The sequence below is a fragment of the Odocoileus virginianus genome, chromosome 28 (assembly GCF_023699985.2).
Source record: "Odocoileus virginianus isolate 20LAN1187 ecotype Illinois chromosome 28, Ovbor_1.2, whole genome shotgun sequence".
NCBI classification, from domain to species: domain Eukaryota; kingdom Metazoa; phylum Chordata; class Mammalia; order Artiodactyla; family Cervidae; genus Odocoileus; species Odocoileus virginianus.
The window spans coordinates 32,571,993-32,592,128 of NC_069701.1; the positions used below are offsets into that span (position 1 = coordinate 32,571,993).

General features: G+C 47.2%; 1 long non-coding RNA gene across 1 annotated transcript; it reads left to right on the forward strand.

The window, feature by feature from the left end:
• The first annotated feature begins 722 nt into the window (after positions 1 to 722).
• LOC139031845 (uncharacterized) lies at positions 723 to 19,933 on the forward strand. Its single transcript, XR_011484363.1, has 3 exons — positions 723 to 931; positions 3,311 to 3,463; positions 13,048 to 19,933. It is a non-coding gene; the product is annotated as an uncharacterized lncRNA (long non-coding RNA).
• The last annotated feature ends 203 nt before the right edge of the window (positions 19,934 to 20,136 follow it).

Sequence of the window (20,136 nt, forward strand, 5' to 3'; positions counted from 1 at the left end):
ATCCCTCCTCTCCCCCATGTTGAGAACCAGTGATGTAAGGGATGACATCTTTTTTCTCCATTGTATTCTGACAATTAAGTTAGTACTTAGGGGATCCCAGAAAGACAGAAGATGTCATTCCCGATGATGCTGATCCCCAGCAGGTCGATGGAGTGGAGAAGTGCAGAGCACATGGGTGCCCTGAGTTAACCAGTCCAGTCTGGGGGGTAGGTGAAGGGTCACCGTGACAGCAGTTACTTCCACGCCCACCCCAAGCACCTGGGTTTCCCATGAACAAACCGCAACAAGTGCCAAGTGGACCAGACCCTGCTGCGGCTGTGAGGAAAGAGGAATTCTGAATTCAGAACATGAAAACAACCCTTTGGCAATAGGCAGTGACTAGAGCAGAGATGAATAATGGCACGTCTCCCTAGAAGAAGCTGTCTTATTTTCGTAGCAAAGCTATCTCTGTGTGCTGAGGCATGGGGGAGAATGCTGTCTATATACAAAATGCTCCCCAAACGTGTAACATTATGCCAAAAACTCTGAAGAGAAGGATATAACATAAAAACAAACAAACAAAAAAGGCAAAACCCCCTTGGCTCTGTAGACTGAGCTAATGCTTCCTCCTCATCAAAAAAAATAATTGCTCTGTGGTCGGTCACATCTGAATGTTGTTGGGTGAAGTAACCCTGTGGTTGCCATGGAGACGTGCTTTTCCAGCAGCGCTGGCATCAGGAAGCTTCACTGAGTCGCCTCTCAGCTATAGCCGAGCGCCTGATATACTGAGGGAAGAAAGTCATGGCCCAAACCAAGACGTGGCTCGAGAGGGAGCAGAGCCGTGGCTCCAGGGACACTCTCCAGATTTGTCTGGTCTGAGGACCTCAGAGTCCCCTTGGTGTGTAAGGAGACCAGTCGGGGGACAGTGGTGGTTTCTGAGCTTGCAGTGAAGGTAAGACAGGGATGGGGTGGAATGTGCATGAAGGCCAGCCTGTGACACTGACTCCTCCTCCCGCTGGCACTCAAATCCAGAGAAGCATCTGCTTTGAACTCTGCCTTTGAAGTGGGAGCTGGCCCTTGCTGTCAGCATTCTGGGATCTCAAAAGAGAAGACAGTTCTGTAGCCACAAATAGACTAGAAAAGGCTTTGACGGTAACATTTGGCCGGACTCGAGCACTCTAAATTCTCCTGGAAGATTCATGGGCCATGATGTTAACCCACAAACATCACACATTTAGTGGTGGGATTCAGCGTGGTGTTTTTTCAAAAGGAGCAGTATTTATGGTGACCTGGGCAGGTGCCTATACAGCCCAAGATGCAACTCAGGCTCCCATTCCTAGCAGCTTCTCTGTAAGGACCAACTCATGTCCAGAAGAGGGCCGGTATCTGACAAATGGTGTCTCCTGGTTGATGTGTCTGTTTCCAACAAGCCAAGGTTAACAGTCTGGCAGTGGACTGACTACAGTGTTACAAGGGTTGATCTCACAAAAGAGGAGCATGAGCGGTTGACACACCACATTGTGTCTGTATCATTCTATGCTCTGGCAGATGGGCTGGTGCTCATTTAGAGCAGAGAAGGTGACATAAAAGCAGAATAATTGGATTTCAAATAGAATGGGGATTTTTGTACCCCACGGGGCTGTGAGGGGTGAGACCTATTGTGTGACTTCTGGTTTCCAGGGAAATATGTTTCCTGTGCCACTGCTGAGATGTACTGGGTAAACTCCAGAAGGAATAAGGCAGAGTGAGATATGGCTTCTGGCTTCTTTGGCACCTAGAGTGAGAACTGACACATTTTCTGAAAGAAATAATAGGCTACAAACTAACATTCTTGAAGCTTTTAAGACTTTACCTAATCCCAGAAATTTTCTGAAAATATGATGGCTTCTGTTTTCACTTTATGGTATGTCTAGTTGCTAGGGGAGGTAGTAAAAGAGCAGCTCCTTTTAAAAAACAACCCGAGTCCTGGGTTCCCCTGGTGCCTCAGAAGTAAAGAACCTGCCGGCCAATGCAGGAGACACAGGTTCGATACCTTGACCAGGTTGATCCCACATGCCACAGACCAGCCAAGCTCGTGAGCCATAACTGCCGAGCCTGTGGTCTAGAGTGGGGGAGCTGCAACTACTGAAGCCCACGTGCTCTAAGAGCCTGCACTGTGCAACAGGAGAAGCCACTGCAATGAGAAGCCCGCAGACCACAACTAGAGAAAAGCCCACACAGCAACAAAGACCCAGCACTGCCAAAAATAAATAAATAAATAAACAAATTATACTTAAAAAATAAAACAACTGCGGTCATGAACATTCACCCTGCTTTGCAATCTGACCAACACATTCTCCTATTCCCGGGTGCCCTGCCTCTTTTCAAAATTTTATTCCAACTGATGCTCTAACCAGGGACTTAAGGAGAGGACCACCCATCATGTGATATGGGACAGACACATTCAACCCCTGCAGAGAAAGAGAGTTACTTGTAAACCCACACGAGGATGGGAAGGTCTCCGAGACCTGAGGCTGCTCCAGGGACTGGTCTTCCCTCATTGGGTCAATTTTTACCTGTATGAAATGCTGTTTCCTGTCTCTCCAGCTGGTTTCCTTGTCCTTAGTTCCCACATGGCCAGTTGGGACCCCGCTCTGGGTTCTCCAGCTTTGACTTAACTTCAGTGGCCCTTCATCTCACCTCTGCCACTCATGCCTCGTTCCCCAGCTCACCTTTTCCAGCCACCTTAGCTTTGGCAGCCTGTAGACTGGCTACCCCAGGTCCTTTGCTTGCCCCTCAGGTTCCAGGAGCAAGAGAACTGCGGCGCCATAGCTACCCGGCATGTGATGGAGCATGCTTTCTGAGAGGGCATTGCCCTGATCAGCCTCTTAGTCAGCCATTGGCTACCATCCCAGCTCTGAAAGACATCACTCCTTCCCTCCCTGATTTAGCTCCAGCTTTCTTTCCCAACCCTCTCCCTAGCCCAGATGGAGCACTGGCAGGCCATCACAGACCTTCCTCTCTCACCTCTGTGGGTTTTCAACACCTGTGGGAGATCGGCTACAATGCCCAGCTCCGGCCACTTCTTGAAGCCCCTCCTTTCTGTAAGGCTTCCTCTGATCCTGACTGATGGAAAACAAAACAAACTACACGCTCATCCAGTTCTGCTAAGCATGTCTCGTTGCAACATGCTGGTGTCCAGCAGAGGGGAGCGAGTCTCTCCACCCCTGGAATCATGAGCCTGTTTTGGCCAGTGGAATATGAGCAAACACGACACATGGAGGGGCTGGGAAAGCGTGTGTGCATCAGGGCTTTTCCTCTATCTAGCTGATCCGAAACTTTTTTCCACCAGGAGAGTGAGGCTGGACCACAACTGGAGGACAAGACATCCTCTCCATCTCAGCCATCCCAGACGGGTGAGCCAGGCTCCCCTAGACATCCCAGCACTGCTGAGCCAACCTCAGACAGAACTGCCCGGCCCCTCACAGTTTGTGCAAGACAACAGGTAGGTGTTTTCTGAACCACTGAGTGTTAGAGCAGTTTGTTAGGCAGCAAACCATCCTTTTGCATCTACCACGTTGGAATCCTTCTTCTTTTTTGAAGCCCCACAGTAGCTTAGCTGGTAAAGAAACTGCCTGCAATGCAGGAGGCCCTGGTTCGATTCCTGGTTCGGGAAGATCCCCTGGAGAAGGGATAGACTACCCACTCCAGTATTCTTGGGCTTCTCTGGCGGCTCAGATAGGAAAGAATCCACCTGCAATGCGGGAGACCTGGCTTCTGTCCCTGGGTTGGGATGATCCCCTGGAGGAAGGCATGGCAACCCACTCCAGTATTCTTGCCTGGAGAAGCCCATGGACAGAGGAGCCTGGCAGGTTCCAGTCCACAGGGTAACAAAGAGTCAGACAACTGAAATGTCTTCGCATGCACACAATTCAATGTGTAGACAATACCCTGTTCTCTACATTTGGAAGTATAAACAATATAAACCTGTTAATTCTGTAAGTAATTTTTATAATTATGATGTAAGCTTATTCTATCCTTAAAATATTTAAAATAAGCCCTTCATGGGAAAAAAATCTTGAGCCTCTTCTACCGAGTAACAGAATCTGACAATCATCTGGTCCAATGAGCCAGCATAAATAGAGATGGCTGTGGCTGGACTCTGGCAGGGCTCCTGCCCTGCTTTGGAGCAGAGGGAAGTTGAAAAGGAGATCACTGTTAAAAGCCAGCCTTTGGAGCCATTTGGACCGCGATATGCGTACTGGTTCTATCAGGCACTGCTTGGGGCCCTGGGAAGACCTCTCTCTCTGAGTCTCCATTTCTTCTTCGTCATTGGGTGAGCAGGCCTCACCCCTCCTCCATGTCCTGTTGCTTCTCTCTCTGCTACAGAGGCCCGGCATCTTGTCCGAAGAAGATGCTCAAGACAGCAATGCCTGCCAAAGGCCCCTTTTTGTAGTTTTGTTTATTTGTTTATTTATTTTGGGCTGCGCTGGGTCTTCTTTGCTGCTTTGGCTTTTCTCTAGTTGTGGCCAACGGGGACTATTCTCTCATTGTGGTGTGTAGGCTTCTCATCGCATTGGCTTCTCTTGCAGAGCACAAGCTCTAGGGTGCACGGGCTTCCATAGTCATAGAACAGGGCCTCAATAGCTGTGGTTCCTGAGCTCTAGAGCACAGGCTCAGCAGTTGTGGTGCCCAGGCTTGGTTGTGTGAGGCATGTGGGATCTTCCCAGACCAGGGATCAAACCCATGTCTCTTGCATTGGAAGGCAGATTCTTTACCACTGAGCCACCAGGGAGGCCCCAAAGACCCCACTTTAAACTCAACCAATTAAGGACAATCAAACCAGTCAATCCTAAGGGCAATCAGTCCTGAGTATTCATTGGAAGGACTGATGCTGAAGCTGAAGCTCCAATACTTTGGCCACCTGATGTGAAGAACTGACTCAATAGAAAAGACCCTGATGCTGGGACAGATAAATGGCAGGAGGAGAAAGGGATGACAGAGGATGAGATTGAATGGCATCACCGACTCAATGGACATGAGTTGGAGCAAACTCGGGGAGTTGGTCATGGACAGGGAAGGCTGGCATGCTGCAGTCCATGGGGTCGCAAAGAGTCGGAAACGACTGAGCGACTGAACTGAACAGAGTTAAGGACTGCCGGAAATACCATCTTCATCTCCTGTAAGCTTCATCTTGCAATGGCTGTTGAGTTCTGTCTCCGTACATTGTGGCCATTTGCACAGTCATAAAACACCTTCTCCATCCTAGACTCACCACAAGCTGTGAGCCTAGATGGGCCGCACCAAATGTCAAGGGAATAGAAGAGACAGCGGTGCTGGAGAACATGGCTGCATCGGACACTTAATTTCACCATCCGAACAGCTCTTCAACCTGTCCATTCCCACAGCTGCCACTTTAGTCCAAGCTGCCATCCTGTCTTACCTAGACACCTGCAGGTGCCTCCTTCTTACCTGGAACACACAGATAAGGCGGAGCCCACAGGGACTTCTGCGAGGATCACTTACTTAGGAGCAGTCCCAGGAATCAGAAGGGAGGGGCAGACAGATGGGGGGAGAAGGAATGTTCACAGACAAGGGTGCAAGTGGGGTCACCGCCGTGGGACCTGGAGTGTAGAGCCTGATGGCCCAGGAAGGGGTTTATCCATCGTCTCCCCTTCTCCACTGGCTGAGGACTGCTCCTGGAATCACGAGCTCTCCTGCAGTTCGGGTCATTCCTACAGGTGCCCCAACAGCTTCCCCAGCATTGAGGTCACTGCAAGGCAAAGGTGCACTTGAGGCTAGGGCTGTGAGTGTGAGGCAGAGACCACCAGGGAGTGTCTCCCACGCCCGAGGCTGAACGCAAAGGGGATGCTGAACAGGCGAGGGGCAGGGCCGTCGAGGCTTCCCGTGCAACCTCCTAACCATACAGTCTCTTCCTGTACCACCTCTGCCCTCCTCCGTGCTGGCTCCTTGCTCTTCTCTGCACAGGAGAAACAGGGATTATGTTTTCAAAACATTAACTGGATCTGTCACATATACTCTCCAAACTCTCAGGGCTTAAATCTGTGGATAAAGGTCAGGCATCCCCGGAGGCTTGGCAGTAAAGAACCCGCAATGCAGGAGTGGCAGGAGACACAGGTTTGATCCCTGGATTGAGAAGATCTCCTAGAGAAGGAAATGGCTACCCACTCCAGTATTCTTGCCTAGAGAACTCCAAGGACCGAGGAGCCTGGCAGGCTACAGTCCATGGGGTCACAAAGAGTCAGACATAACTGAAGCAACTTAGCACACACGCATACATGGATAAAGGTCACAACCCTAAGATGGCTTGGGGAGCCCTGCCACCTCTGCCCACTGCTCCTGCCCGCCCCCATCTCACTCTCCCAGAACAGGCCACCCTACCTGCTTGCCCTCTGCTCCAAAGTGCTGTGACCACACTCACCACTGGGCCTTTGCACATGCAGTTCTTTCTTTCACCACAAATCCCTGCTTGTCCTTCGCCTTTCAGCTCAAGTGTTACTCCCATGGAGGAGTCTTTCAAACTCTATCTCTGGAATGGGCCAGGGTCCCTTGTCAAGCCTGTTAGAGAACCCCATAATCTCCTTTCAGGGGATCTGTTGTCAGCATTTGCCTGGGGGAGGAAAGGGAGGGGGCCGTAGCTGGAAAAGAGCAACCGACTTCTCACTGCATAGCCTTTGGGACGTTAGGGAATCCCTACCTGCTCTCATGGTACCAACTAAACTATCAGGTAAATAAAAATAAACCAAAGCAATAAAACAACTGCAAAACCCCTAACTGGCCGACTGGTTGCTCTGGTTACTGTGTCTGGACGGCTGCCCCGTTGGGACCTGCCTGTCCCAGGGCATCCTCGTCTCTGGAGCCTGCTTCCTACCAAGCTGTATCTGATTGCTGTGGAACACACCTTTTTCCCTTCCAGAGATGAGAAGGATCAGGAGAATGTTTCCTCCTGGGTCTTTGAGGGTATTCCTTTGCCCTTTATTCAAGTTTTGGGGTTCCCCTCTTCCTGAAGGGCTAACGCTGGCTGAAGCTGGGGAGCTGTGTGGTTAGAGACAATCTGAGCATCACACAACCGGGACTTTCTCAGAGAAACAGATGGAGATATTTTCACTCACCTAATCTGAACAGATCACAAAAGTTAGACAGAAAGTTTGACTTTTAAACTCTTGAGAGTTCCTTGGACAGCAAGGAGCTCAAACCAGTCCATCCTAAAGGAAATCAACCCCAAATATTCATTGGAAGTACTGATGCTGAAGCTAAAGCTCCAGTACTTTGACCACCTGATGCAAAGAGCTGACTCATTGGAAAAGACCCCAATACTGGGAAGTACTGAGGGCAGGAGGAGAAGGGGGCAAAAGAGGGCAAGATGGTTAGATAGCATCACTGACTCAATGGACATAAATCTGAGCAAACTCCAGGAAATAGTGAAGGACAGGGAAGCCTGGTGGGCTACAGTCCATGGGGTTTCAAAGAGTTGGACACGACTGGGCAACTGAACAACAAAAAGTTTGACTTTTAAATGCTCTGGCAACTGAGACTGAAGAAGGGGGGCAAAGTTCATGGATATGGAAAATTTTCATCCGGGAATGTGTCTGAGTTTTAGGAAGAGCTGACAGTTTTTAATCTTTCTCTCCAAAGACCCAGCCCTTCCCTAGTCACTGTCCCTTCCTTCTTCTCTTTAACAGCTTGATTGATGTGTAGTTGATATACGGTGAACTGAATGTGTTTAATGAATGCAGTTTCATGAGTTTGGACACAAGCATGCACCCGTGATACCATCACCCCGATTTCAGAGTAACTGACATACCATCATCTCCGCTCACTGTCTGAGACACACCGTCATTGTGTCCCTCTGTTTGATGGTTGTGTGCATACTGACAAGTTAACATGAGACCTACTCCCTGAACAAAGTTTTAAGTGTACAACACAGTTTTGTTGACCATAAGCAAGCCCTACATGGTACAGCAGATCTCTAGAACTAATTCATCTTGCATAACTGAAACTTTCCCTGGAGGAGGGTGTGGCAACCCATTCCAATAATTCTTGCCTGGGAAATCCCATGGACAGAGGATCTTGGCGTGCTACATGCAGTCCAGGGGGTGGCAAAGAGGCAAACAGGACTGAGCGACAGCACAACTGAAACTTTATATCCACTGATCAGCAGCTCCCCACTTCCCCCTCCTCCTTCTCCAGTAACCACTGTTCTACTTTCTGCTTCTGTGACTATTTGAGATTCCTCATACAAGGGGCATTGTACAGTATTTCCCCTCTGGTGTCTGGCTTATGAACTTCCCAGGCAGCTCAGTGGTGAGAAATCTGCCTGCCAAGCAGGAGACTGGGGTTCAATCCCTGGGTTGGAAGAATCCCCCTGGAGGAGGGCATGGCAGCTCACCAGTGTGCTTGCCCGGAGAATTCCATGGACAGAGGAGCCTAGTGGGCTACAGTCCGCAGGGTCGCAAAGAGGTGGACACGACTGAGCGACTCAACAATAGCAGCAGCAGCAGTCTGGCTCATTTCACTGAGCACAGTGTCCTCCGAGTTCACCCAAGTCGTTGCAAATGGCACTCAATGTCCAGCTACAGACAGGTGGATAAAGAAAATGTGAAATGTGCACACAGGGGAACATTACTCAGTCTTCAAAAAGAAGGAAAGCAGTCCCTCTCTTCTTCATTCATCCTTTTTTAAAATTTTAATTTTATTTTTTTATTTATTTGGCTGTACCGAGTCTTAGTTGTGCTTTTGATCTTTAGTTTCAGCATGTGGGATCCAGTTCCCCAACCAGGGATTGAACCTGGGCATCCTGCATTGGGAGCATGCAGTCTTAGCCACTAGACCACCAGGGAAGTTTATAACTTTTATTTTATGTTATGGTACCTTCTTAATTTATCTGTGTTTTCAAGCTCTCACCCCTCAGAAGACCCCGTTCTTTATTTTCTGCCTCCCGACTCCCCTTTGCCTGGGCTCTCTCTCTCTTCTGTGTCCTCTCCTTCCTCCTGATGTTCAGACTTGTTGTCTCCCCCACCCCTAATTCTGCCTCCCTACCCTTCCCCACCCCCATCCATGAGCTTCCTGTTCCTTCCGTTTTCACCATCTGAAGTGCTTCCAGCAACATGAAAGACTTGAAAGGGGAGAGAACAGCACACGGCTGTCCTGAACATTCCTTTCCAGCCCTTTCCCCCAAAGATTTCAGAATATTTCAGGCCCAGTGCTGTTCTCTCCCTCTGAAGATGTGCCTCTGCCATCCCTCGTCCCTCCTAAGAGTTGCAGATGCCTCTTGGGCTTCCAGGGTGGCATCCCCCCCAGTTGCCTCCCCCTCCCATGGTGCTGTCAGGCACCTCCCGGCAGGGTGCACCTGTGCCCCAGAGCCAAGGCCAAGTTCCCTGCTGGGCCAGGGTGAGTGAAGCGTTGCCTCCCCCGCCCCGCCCCTGCCACTGAGCCTCGGACAGCTGCTGCCCACCAAGGGCATGGACTGATGGAGCCTCTCCAGAGAAGGCCACCTCAGCCCGCCTTACAGGCAGAGTCGCTGATGATTTGGCACCAGCAGAGCACAGAAGTCTTAAAAAGAAAGTTGCCCCGTATCAGTCAGAAGAGCAGAGCCAGTTGCTAATGCTTTATTATGGTGTATCTCCAGAGGTGGGTGTGATGACGCGAGGCCTGAGGAGTGGCTTCCATGCATAGATAGACCTGGGCCTGACGTTTGCCGAGTCTAGATGTCACCATGGCCAGAATTCCTTTTCCTTTTTTCTTCAGAGAGGAAAAATAAAAACCGAATCTGTCCACTTTGCTGGTCAAGGCAGCTCGTTTGGTTCAACAACAGATGGCACTAGGATGCCTTGGAGTTGTCCTCATTGCCAGGGATAGCTGTATGATGGAAAGGCCCCAGCAGCCTTTCTGTCCCCATGAGGTCCAGCCCATGAGCACTTATTTGGGATCCTTCCCAAATCAGGCAGGGGCCAAAGGATGTCAGCTGGTAACCCCAAATCAATACACTGTTCTTTCACCATTTTTCTTCTTCTTGTTTGGCTGTCTTTGGAACTTGTGTCTGAGAGGAATGTCCAAGGCAGTTTGTAGATGAGGTTTATGGATTGTGAGCTAGAGGAGAGACAGGGAGGGGAGGAAGAGGGAACAGGGAGAGGCTGGAGTGGTGTGAGGAGGAGGTGATGGTGGTTTGATGGGGTGATGGAGGAAGGAAGCAGGGGGTATGTATCACTGTGGGCAGAATACAGCCTTCAATTTTCTGCACAGCTTGTAGTAAGTGCCTGTCCCCAGGGCTGCATGCGGGGCTGGATCCCACACGTGGCTGCCACCACCTGGAACCTGCCAGAACCTAAGCAGCCACCTGCCCAAGTTCTAGGCCTTTCCTGTGAGGCACAGGTGGGCACTGAAGGGAAGGGCAGGGGTGGGGGCAGGGGGTAGGTAATGGCATTAGTGATCTTGACCCTGGAGCCCGATGCTGGAGGCCGTTTCAGCTCTGGGTACCAGGGGTAAAGGCGTCATGCCAAGGCAGCCTTGCCTTGGTGAAGCCTGCTTTCCTTCCTGGAAGAGACTTGAGCCCTCTTGGAGGTTTTCAAAACCAAGTCAGGCTACAGGAAGGGAAGGGGGCATCCTTCCTGTCTCCGTTGGTTTGTCACGTTCCTCCTGCTCATGGACACTGTGCCTGCATTGGTTCAACCACTGCATTTTTTCCAGGCAGCATTTCCTTGGTCAAGGTGCTGTGACAAGCTGCCCCTAGGGTCCCTGGCACCCCAGTGATGTGGCTGCCCGCCCACCATGGGAAAGGAGAGACACTGGCTCTTTGGAAAAAGACTCAGTGACCCCAGGGCCACAGATGAACAGCAAGGCAGACAGAACCTCTGCACATATCCACCCCCTACCCACCCCATCTCCAAGTGCAGTTGGTTTTTAATGGTCCCCCAGGGAGGAGACGGGGCTCTTGCTTCAGCATCCTGCTCAGCTTCTAACAGCCCCATGAGTGAGCTCAGAGCTCCAGAAGGAATCCTGTGCCCAGGGACCCTTTTTTATGTCTCTGTCACCATGGCATCAGGCTCCTCTGAGCCCTGTTTGACGTAACCTTGATTGCAGCCTTAATCCTCAAGCCCTTGATGAAACCCTGTCTTTGGCTTTTGCTAACTTACGACATACTTCATGGCCTCTGGGGTCCCAGGGGCACAGAGTCTGGACCAAATGCCAGACCGCATCCTCCAGTCCCGCAGGCGAGTGTAGTCAGGGCGTCTGAAGTGCCAAGTGGCCCATTTGTGAGTGGATGGCTGAGGGTGACCTTGCTGGCTGAGCGGGGCCTGGCGGGCTCGGCCGATGCAGAGCGTCCTGTCACCTGGCACCCTGACCTGGTTCACCGCTGACGGAGGCCGGAGCCCAGGCAGCAGGCCCGACTCAACCGCGTCCTCCGGCCTCAGACAGCATCTTTGTCATGAAGCTTGGCAAGGACCGCCGAGTCCTTCCTGTTACTCCAGAATCATGCTCTGGGCAGGGGAGGCAGCCTGTCTGGAAGAATAGGTGGAGGCTGCTGAGGTGGGATTTCAGTTGCTGTGGGCGTTTGATGGTGTCCCTGAAGTGCAGAGGCCCGAAGCCGTACGCAGAGTGTGGGGAATCCAGCCTGGGCAGCGGGCCCGTCAGGCCAGTCTGGGAAGACTGCTTCAGTCTTGGCAACGGTCAAGCCCTCAAGGGCCATGACCACACCACTTATTTATTTGTATTCCCTCGTGTAACCCAGCATGGAGCTTTGTCCAAGTAGCCAGACTAGCTCGATGGTCCAGGGGGTGCAGCCTTCAGCCCGACAGGGTGGGTTCAGATCCCTGCTCTGTTGCTCAGCCCTGGGACTCAGCAGAGTTAACTGCCCTCTCTGGGCCTCAGTGTGCTCACCTGTTAAATGGACGCAGTGAGAGTGCCTGCGCTATGAGGCTGCTGTGTTTAGAACAGTGTTTGGCTGATTTGCTACTGCTTTGAGGCACACGGCAATTGTTGGTGGAATGGAAAGCTGGAATCCAGGTGGCACCACACTGTCAGACAGATGCCCATGGTCTTAGCTTTGGGCTTCTTGACTCTAGAGGAAGCCCAGACGGCTCAGTGGTAAAAAACCTACCTGCCACCTAAACAGACATTTCTCCAAAGAAGACATACAGATGGCTAACAAACGCATGAAAAGATGCTCAACATTGCTCATTATTAGAGAAATGCAAATCAAAACTGCAATGAAATATCACCTCACACCAGTTAGAATGGCCTTCATCAAAAAGTCTACAAACAATAAATGCTGGAGAGGGTGTGGAGAAAAGGGAACGCTCTTGCACTGTTGGTGGGAATGTAAATTGATGCAGACACTATGGAAAACAGTATGGAGACTCCTTAAAAAACTAAGAATAAAACCACCATATGACCCTGCACTCCTAGGCATATACCCCGAGGAAACCAAAATTGAAAAAGACGCATGTATCCCATTCTTCATTGCAGCACTATTTACAATAGCTAGAACATGGAAGCAACCTAAATGTCCATCGACAGATGAATGGATAAAGAAGTTGTGGTACATATACACAATGGAATATTACTCAGCCATAAAAAGGAATGCATTTGAGTCAGTTCTGATGAGGTGGATGAAACTAGAATCTATTATACAGAGTGAAGTAAGTCAGAAAGAGAAAGATAAATATTGTATTCTAATGCATATATATGGAATCTAGAAAAATGGTTCTGAAAAATTTATTTACAGGGCAGTAATGGAGAAACGACTTCCCTGGTGGTTCAGAGAGTAAAGCGTCTGCCTACAATGCGGGAGACCCGGGTTCAATCCCTGGGTCGGGAAGACCTCCTGGAGAAGGAAATGGCAAACCACTCCAGTATTCTTGCCTGGGAACTCCCATGGATGGAGGAGCCTGGTGGGCTACAGTCCATGGGGTCGCGAAGAGTCAGTCACGACTGAGTGACTTCACTTTCACTTTCAATGGAGAAACAGATGGGTAAGCTGGGCAAGAAGCCCACCACCAATTCCATCCCTTCTGTTGCACCCCCACCCCAGCTCTCTCTCCCTCTCTTCACCTTTCTGTCAATCCACAGGTGACTGAGAACATTGGCCAACAGCGCTCCAGGTCCAGAGGCATCCGCTCAGTCCTGTGGATTTGGAGACTCTGGGGTACCAGGGACGAGCAACTGGATTCCAGAAGCCTCTATCCTCTGGGAGGTGGGGTCAGATCCAGCCTAGGCCCTGCACCTGTGCAGGGAGTAACATCGCCGGAGGGCATACATTCGCCTGTGCATTCCCTTCTTGGCTGTGGTCACCGCAGGCCACCCCTTTGGGCTCTGCACTCTGTCAAGCTCATCGCTGCGTCTAAAGAAACTCCTCAGACAGCTCAGGTTCTCTCTGCCAAGGCAGGACCAGCTGAAGAAGGATCTGGAGCTGGAGGGGCCTAGGGAGGGGTGACAGGGACAGTGGTGGTCCCTTTCGGTTCCCAGGCTCCAGCTGCTCCTGGATCCTCTGAGCAGCATCAGGGTTCCTGCAGCTCCTGCTTTCCCAGGGTCTAGAGCTGTGCCTGGCATGCAGCGGCCTCACAGCAAATATACCTTGACTGGGGACAGGCATTGTGGAGAGGGGCAGGGCGGCTCTCAGCGCTCTGGAGCACCCTGTTTTCCTCCTACAACAGCCAGGGGTGGGGGCGGGGAAGCGAGTGCAGGGTGTCTCCAAGGTTCTCAACCTCACTCCTGCCATCCCTGCCTCCCCCGGCTCCAGCCTGTTAGCGCAGCTTCCCTCCCGTCCTCCATCTTTTGATGTTAAGATGCACGTACAAGGTCTCATCAGTGGTCTTAAGAATCAAGGTCTTCCATTAAAGAAATAAATCTCTAAGATGACAGACCTCAGGGATCAACAAGAGAGAGGAAAGCCTGTCTTGGGGAGGGGGTGACAATGGGGATTTCCAGAGGCACAGAAAATTCCCTTGAGACCCAGCTCCCCCACCAGCCTCACCCAGAGCATCCTGTGTTAGCTCGATGGCACTGGCAGAGAGTGACCCAGAACCTCGATGGGGCCCATCTGAGTATGAAAGCTGATGACACGGATGCAGGGGCCCTAGGGTGCCTTTCTTCTCAGCACAGCCTCTGACTGCAGCCAGTCCAGTGGTGAGCGGTCAGCAGTCAGGGAGTGTGGCTGCCTGGGTGTGTGGCCGTGGGAGGGGGAGGCTGGGCTGTGAAAACAGACGATGTCAATTTCAGGCAGCATTTGGGGAGAATACTGTTCCACTTGCTCATTCTTCTTAGTACTCCCCCCAAAACTTGATTCGATCAGCCGTGGATGAGAAAGGCCTGTTACCATAGCAACGCCACTGTGAGAATGAAAAAAATCAGCAACAGAGCAGGCTGGGTTCTCATTTGGAAGCAGGCACCGGGAGGGTAAAGAAACAGAGCAAATCCCAGGCAACCCTGAGCCCACCATGCTCCCCGTGGTTGAACTTTCATCCCACATGGGACCCCAGGAAAGGCACAGGGCGCCCCCAAGATGATTATGCCGAGGGACACACACCTGCTCACTGCCTGGTTTCTATTAAGCCAGCCTGGACTCTTCAGTCCTATGTTTATTTTCGTGGCTGATGTAACCCATGCAGACTGATGAATCTGCTTGCTTCTTTTTCTTATGTTGTTTCCTGTTTAGTAGAACGTGTTCAGTATGTCTGTGCATATTCATTTCTTATTTGATGCTGCCAAAGGGAACCATGGCCCTTACTTCCTCTTCCAAGGCCATGGCCTGGACAAGGTTCACAGTAAAAGGGAAAAAACCTTTGTGAAAGATGAAGGGTTTTGGTCCAGCCTCTACACCCTTCTGAAGTTGGACAAGCTGGAGTTTCTAAAGAGAAATCATTGTCTGGCTGGACTCAGTGTCCCAGCCCAGGGCCAGAATGAGATGTTCAGGAAAGGTGTTTCTAGGAGGCATGCAGCTTTGAAAATTTCCAAGTCTGGACTTGAAGATTTGAGATAAAGTGACCCTCCTACCTTTCTGAAGCTCTCTTTCTGCTGGTTTCCTCAGAGATCCACCTACCAGCCTATCTCTGGGCCTGGCCAGAACTAATAGCCCTGGGTTTGGAAAAATCCCCCAGTATAACTTCCTCCAAGGGTTTTACCCTTCAGCTCAGAACTCCACTGGGCCTTTTAAAGTAGATTGAATCCATATGTTTCTGATTCATTGACACTTTACTCATCAGAATGTTCCCTTTTTATGAGTGATTTGTTGTCTTAAGATGCCTTTGCAGTCTTGTTTATAAGCATGTCTTTCCCCCTTAGAAACAAGATACTGTGTCTTGTTAAGTATGGGGGTGGGGGAGGTGGTAAAAATGCAGCTTCAGGTCTGAGTTTGTTTTGGGTCACAAGTGGAAATGCAATGTTTCAGCAGAGCTGTTTGATTTAAGTGTCAAGAGATTTGTCTTTTCTGCTCAGAGCATTGGGCTTCAAAGTGAATATCCATCCCCTCCTCCTAGATTGAAAACTCAGCTTCTCTGAGCTGAGAAGCTCAGAGAAGCCGTAGGCTGAGCACTTAATCTCTTTTCTCCTCAAATCCTTCATCTGTAAAATGGGGATAATAGTGCTCCCTGCCTCACAGGGCTGTTGGAGTAATAACGTGTTGCGGCTGTTATAAAAGTGTGAGTCATACGAATTAGCCAGAGTTCCTTTAAACAGTGCCAAGCCCGTGCATTCTCTATCCTTTCCATCAATATGCCACCCCTCTGATCCACTTTGCTCCAATGAATCCTCCAGGACTCAGCTCAAATATCACCTATCGTAAGACCTTCTCTGCTCAGCAGTCTTGACTGACATTTTCTCCTCTGTGTCCCTGCAGCATCTTACACATGTCAGTCTCATCACTTGGCTTTTTGTTTCTATAACTTGACTTCACCCCAAGGAAACTGACATCTCTTTGAGGACAGTAAAGTGATTTTATCTTGGTTTGACCTGTAGGAGGTGCTCAACAACAGTTTGAAATTAAGGAGATAAAATCAGAAAAGGGGACACAATGGTGCTTGCTCCTTTTTGTACTCAGGATGAATCCAGTTAGCTCTATTTTGTGAGAACTCTGGCTTTACAAGAAAGGAGACAGATGGAGTAAAGCAGTGGAGACACTGTCTCCAACATGAGTGGGGTAGGGGGTGGCCAGAGAGAGAAAGGAACCAGAGACTTAGTATTTGAACCATAGAGGCAAAGCCAGGCTTCCTGGAGAAGGTGGAGAGTTCATTTTGGGATGTGCTGAACATAACACTCATGTTAAAATATCTTGCAAAATATGGACGTGTGGGCTGGAGAAAGTTTGGAGCTACAGATGTTGAAACACTGAGGGAACATTTGAAGTCAGTGTGGGTCATACCATCCAGAAAGCATGGTCTCTGAGGCCTTGGAACATAAACTGTCAGCCAGTATCATTTTTTCTAGACACTTAAAGTTAGGTTGTTCATTAGAGACCTTTCTATAGCATTTACAACTATAAATTTCCCTCTTAACACTGCTTTCACTGCATCCCATAAGTTCTGGTATGTTGTGTTTTCATTTTCACTTGTCTCAAGGTATTTTCCCAATTTCCCTTGTGATTTCTTTTTTGACTCATTGGTTGTTGAAAAGTATGTTGTTTAATTTCCACATATTTGTGGATTTTTCAGTTTTCCTTCTGCTATTGATTTCTAATTTCATTCCACTGTGGTTGGAAAAGATACTTTGTATGATTTCAGTCTTTTTAAAACTCTATTAAGACTTGTTTGGGGGCCTGTCCTGGACATTGTTCCTTGTGCAATGGAGAGAAATGTGTATTGTGCTGTTGTTGGGTGGAGTGCTCTGTATGTGTCTGTTAGGTCCAACTGGTTTCTAGGTTTGTTCAAGTCTTCCATTTCGTTATTGGTCTTCTGTCTGGTTACTTAAAGTAGGGTATTGAGTCTTCTACTATTGTTACAGAGTTGTCTTTTTCTTCCTTCAGTTCTTTCAATATTTGCTTCATGTATTTGGACTCTGATTCCTGTTGCATATATTTTTATATTTGTTACGTTTTCCTGGTGAATTGACCCATTTATCAATATATAATGTCCTTCTTTATCTCTTACCGTAGTTTTTGACTTAAAGTATATTTTATCTGGTATTTGTATAGCCACCTCAGTTATCATTTTGTTATTATTTGTATAGAATATCTTTTTCCATCTTTCACATTCAATCTGTGTCCTTAGATCTTAATTTCTTATAGGCAGCATAAAAGTAGATCATGCTTTTTTCTTTTTATCCATTCTGCCAGGCCAGTGATGCCTTTTGATTGGGAAATTTAAGCTATCTACATTTAAAGTCATTATTAACAGGGCAAGACTTACTTATGCCGTTTTGCTGTTTGTTTTCTGTATGTATTATAGCCTTTTTTTGTCCCTCTATTACTGCCTTCCTTTGTATTTAGTTTATTTTTTTTTTTGTAGTGACATGTTTTAATTTCCTTCCCATTCCCTTTTGTATATATTCTACATGTGTTTTGTTCATGGCCACCATGGGGATTTATATCACCATTCTAAAGTTATAACAATCTATTTTGAATTGATACCAGCTTAACTTCAGTGACATACAAAAACTCTACTCCTTTACAATTCTATTTGTCCCCAACTTTACGCTATCGATACCACAAATTACATCTTTATATCTTGTATACTAGTTAACATAGACTTTCTCCATATATTTCGCTTTACCAGAGACCAACATCTTCCTGGGGCTGTGAGTAGCTTTATAACATCCTTGCACTCCAACCTGAAGGAATCCCTGCAACATCGCATGTAGGGCACAACCAGTGGTAATGAATTCCTTGTTTTTGCTTATCTGGGAATGCCTTACTATCTCCCTTATTTTTGAAGGACAGTGTTGCTGAATATAGAATTCTCACCTGATATTTTTTTTTCCTTTCCGTACTTTAAATATATCATCCCATTGACTTCTGTCCTCCAAGTTTTCCAATAAGAAATTTGGCTGATAATCTTACTGGGTATTCTTTATATACAATGAGTAACTTTCCTCTTGCTGATTCAAGATTTTTCTTTTTGTCTTTCAACAGATTAATTATAATGTGTCTCAGTGTGGGTCTTTTTTGTTCTATCCTACTTGGAACTCATTGATTTTTTTGAATTCAGATTCATGTCTTTCCTTAAATATGAGGAGTTTTCAGCTATTATTCAAATAAGCTCTCTGATCCTTTTTCTCTTCTACTTCCAGGACTTCCATAATGCATATTTTGGTCTACTTGATGAGGTTCTGTAAGTTTCTTAAATTCTGTTCACTTTTCTTTATTCTTTTTTTCTTTCAGCTCATCAGGCTTAATAATTGTCAATGTCCTTTCTTTGGGTTCATTGATTCTTTTTCCTGTTCAAATTTGCTGTTGAACCCCTCTAGCTAACTTTTCAATTTAGTTACAGATATCTCACACTTTCTGAAAGTTAGCTTTATGTCATTTCACTTTTACAAAAGACCAATATTAGTAACTGTTTTTACTAACCAAAAGAAATCAGAAGAGAATATTCCCTTTTACAGAAAAAAAGTGAAAATAGCCTTCAGCATTTGTTTTGCAGTGAGCTATTATAGAGACAGTACTTCTCCAGGAACTACACTCAGCATCTCAGCATCAAGACACCATAGTTTTGAACTGTGTATGTGAGCATCTGTGCTTTATCCTGATTTATTTTGTGCACCCATATGTAACCTAAGGTAATTGCTTCTTCACTTTATGCCACTTTGGCTTATGAAAAAGTTTCACAGAAATGCTCTGCTTTCAGGGAGTAGGGGAAACCTTATTGTACTTTTCAGATTCAGAATTCCTCTTTGGTTCCTTTACATAATTTCTGTCTCTATTCTCATTGTGCTCATGTGTTGCTTCCTGACTCTCCTTAGCTCTTTTCCCAGGCTTTCCTTTAGCTCTCTAAGAATATTTTAGATGACTGTTTTCTCATGGATACAGAGAACAGATTGCTGGTTGCCAGGGGCAATGGAGAAATGAGTAAATGTGGTCAAATGTCCTTCCAGTTGTAAAATAAATATGTCCTGATGATGTAATGTACACTGGTGATGTAACGGGCACCATGGTAACTACAGCTAACAGTACTGTATAGTATATTTGAAAATTAAGATCTTAAAAGTTCTCATCATAAGAAAAAATACAACTCTGATGATGGATGTTAGCTAGAGTTATTGTGGTGATGATTTTGCAATATATACATATATCAAATCATTATATTATACACCTGAAACTAATATACTGTTATATTTCAATTATGTCTCAATACCAAATCAAGCCAAATTTTGGTATAAACACTGAATTTCCTTACTAAAATTTGAGAAATTCATCTCATTTAAATGCTTTCTCCTTTGCAGTCACCCTCTGTGCTTTTCCAGTCTTCTAACTTCACTGAGGTTTTCAATGGCTAAGTCAAAGCTCTCTTTTGGTAAATGTCACACTGCACTTGAAAATATGTGGGTTATTTTCAAATATCTTTTGATACTGAATTCTAACATTATTATACAATGATGAGAACAGACCCTGTATGATTTTGATACTTTTAGACCATGAAGTTTTTGCACCTTGTTTTATGTCCCTGGATATATTCCAATGTCTCCTAGTTTATAGTCTATGGGAACATGTATAGAGTTTGTATCTTGCTATTGTGTGAAAATTGTATAAATCTTAATTATTTTAAATTGGTTCAGAATGCTTTTCAGGTCTACTATATCCTTCTACTTTTCTGTCTATTCATTCTATTAATTTTTGAGAGTTTGATATTGAAACTCCAACCAGAATATCTTAATTTATCTACTTAAAAATAATTGTAATATAAGTAAAATTATTTGTAAGTTTGTTCTGTATTTTCCAAGTCTCCTGTAAATATGTTATCATACTTTCATGATTTAAAATTGTTTTTTAAATTGTAATGAATAAAATTGGAGAAATTCTGAATTCCCAGACACAGGTCCAAGAATCAGATGAAGGATGTGGACTGGTGTCAAAGGCAGTTGTGTCTGCACAGATGTAGACATGTGGACACCAAGAGGGAAGAGGGATCTTAGAGAAAGTGGGAGACGGGATTGACACAGATACACTGTTGATACTACATATAAATCAGACAACTAATGAGAACCTGCTGTGTAGCACAGGGAGCTCGACTC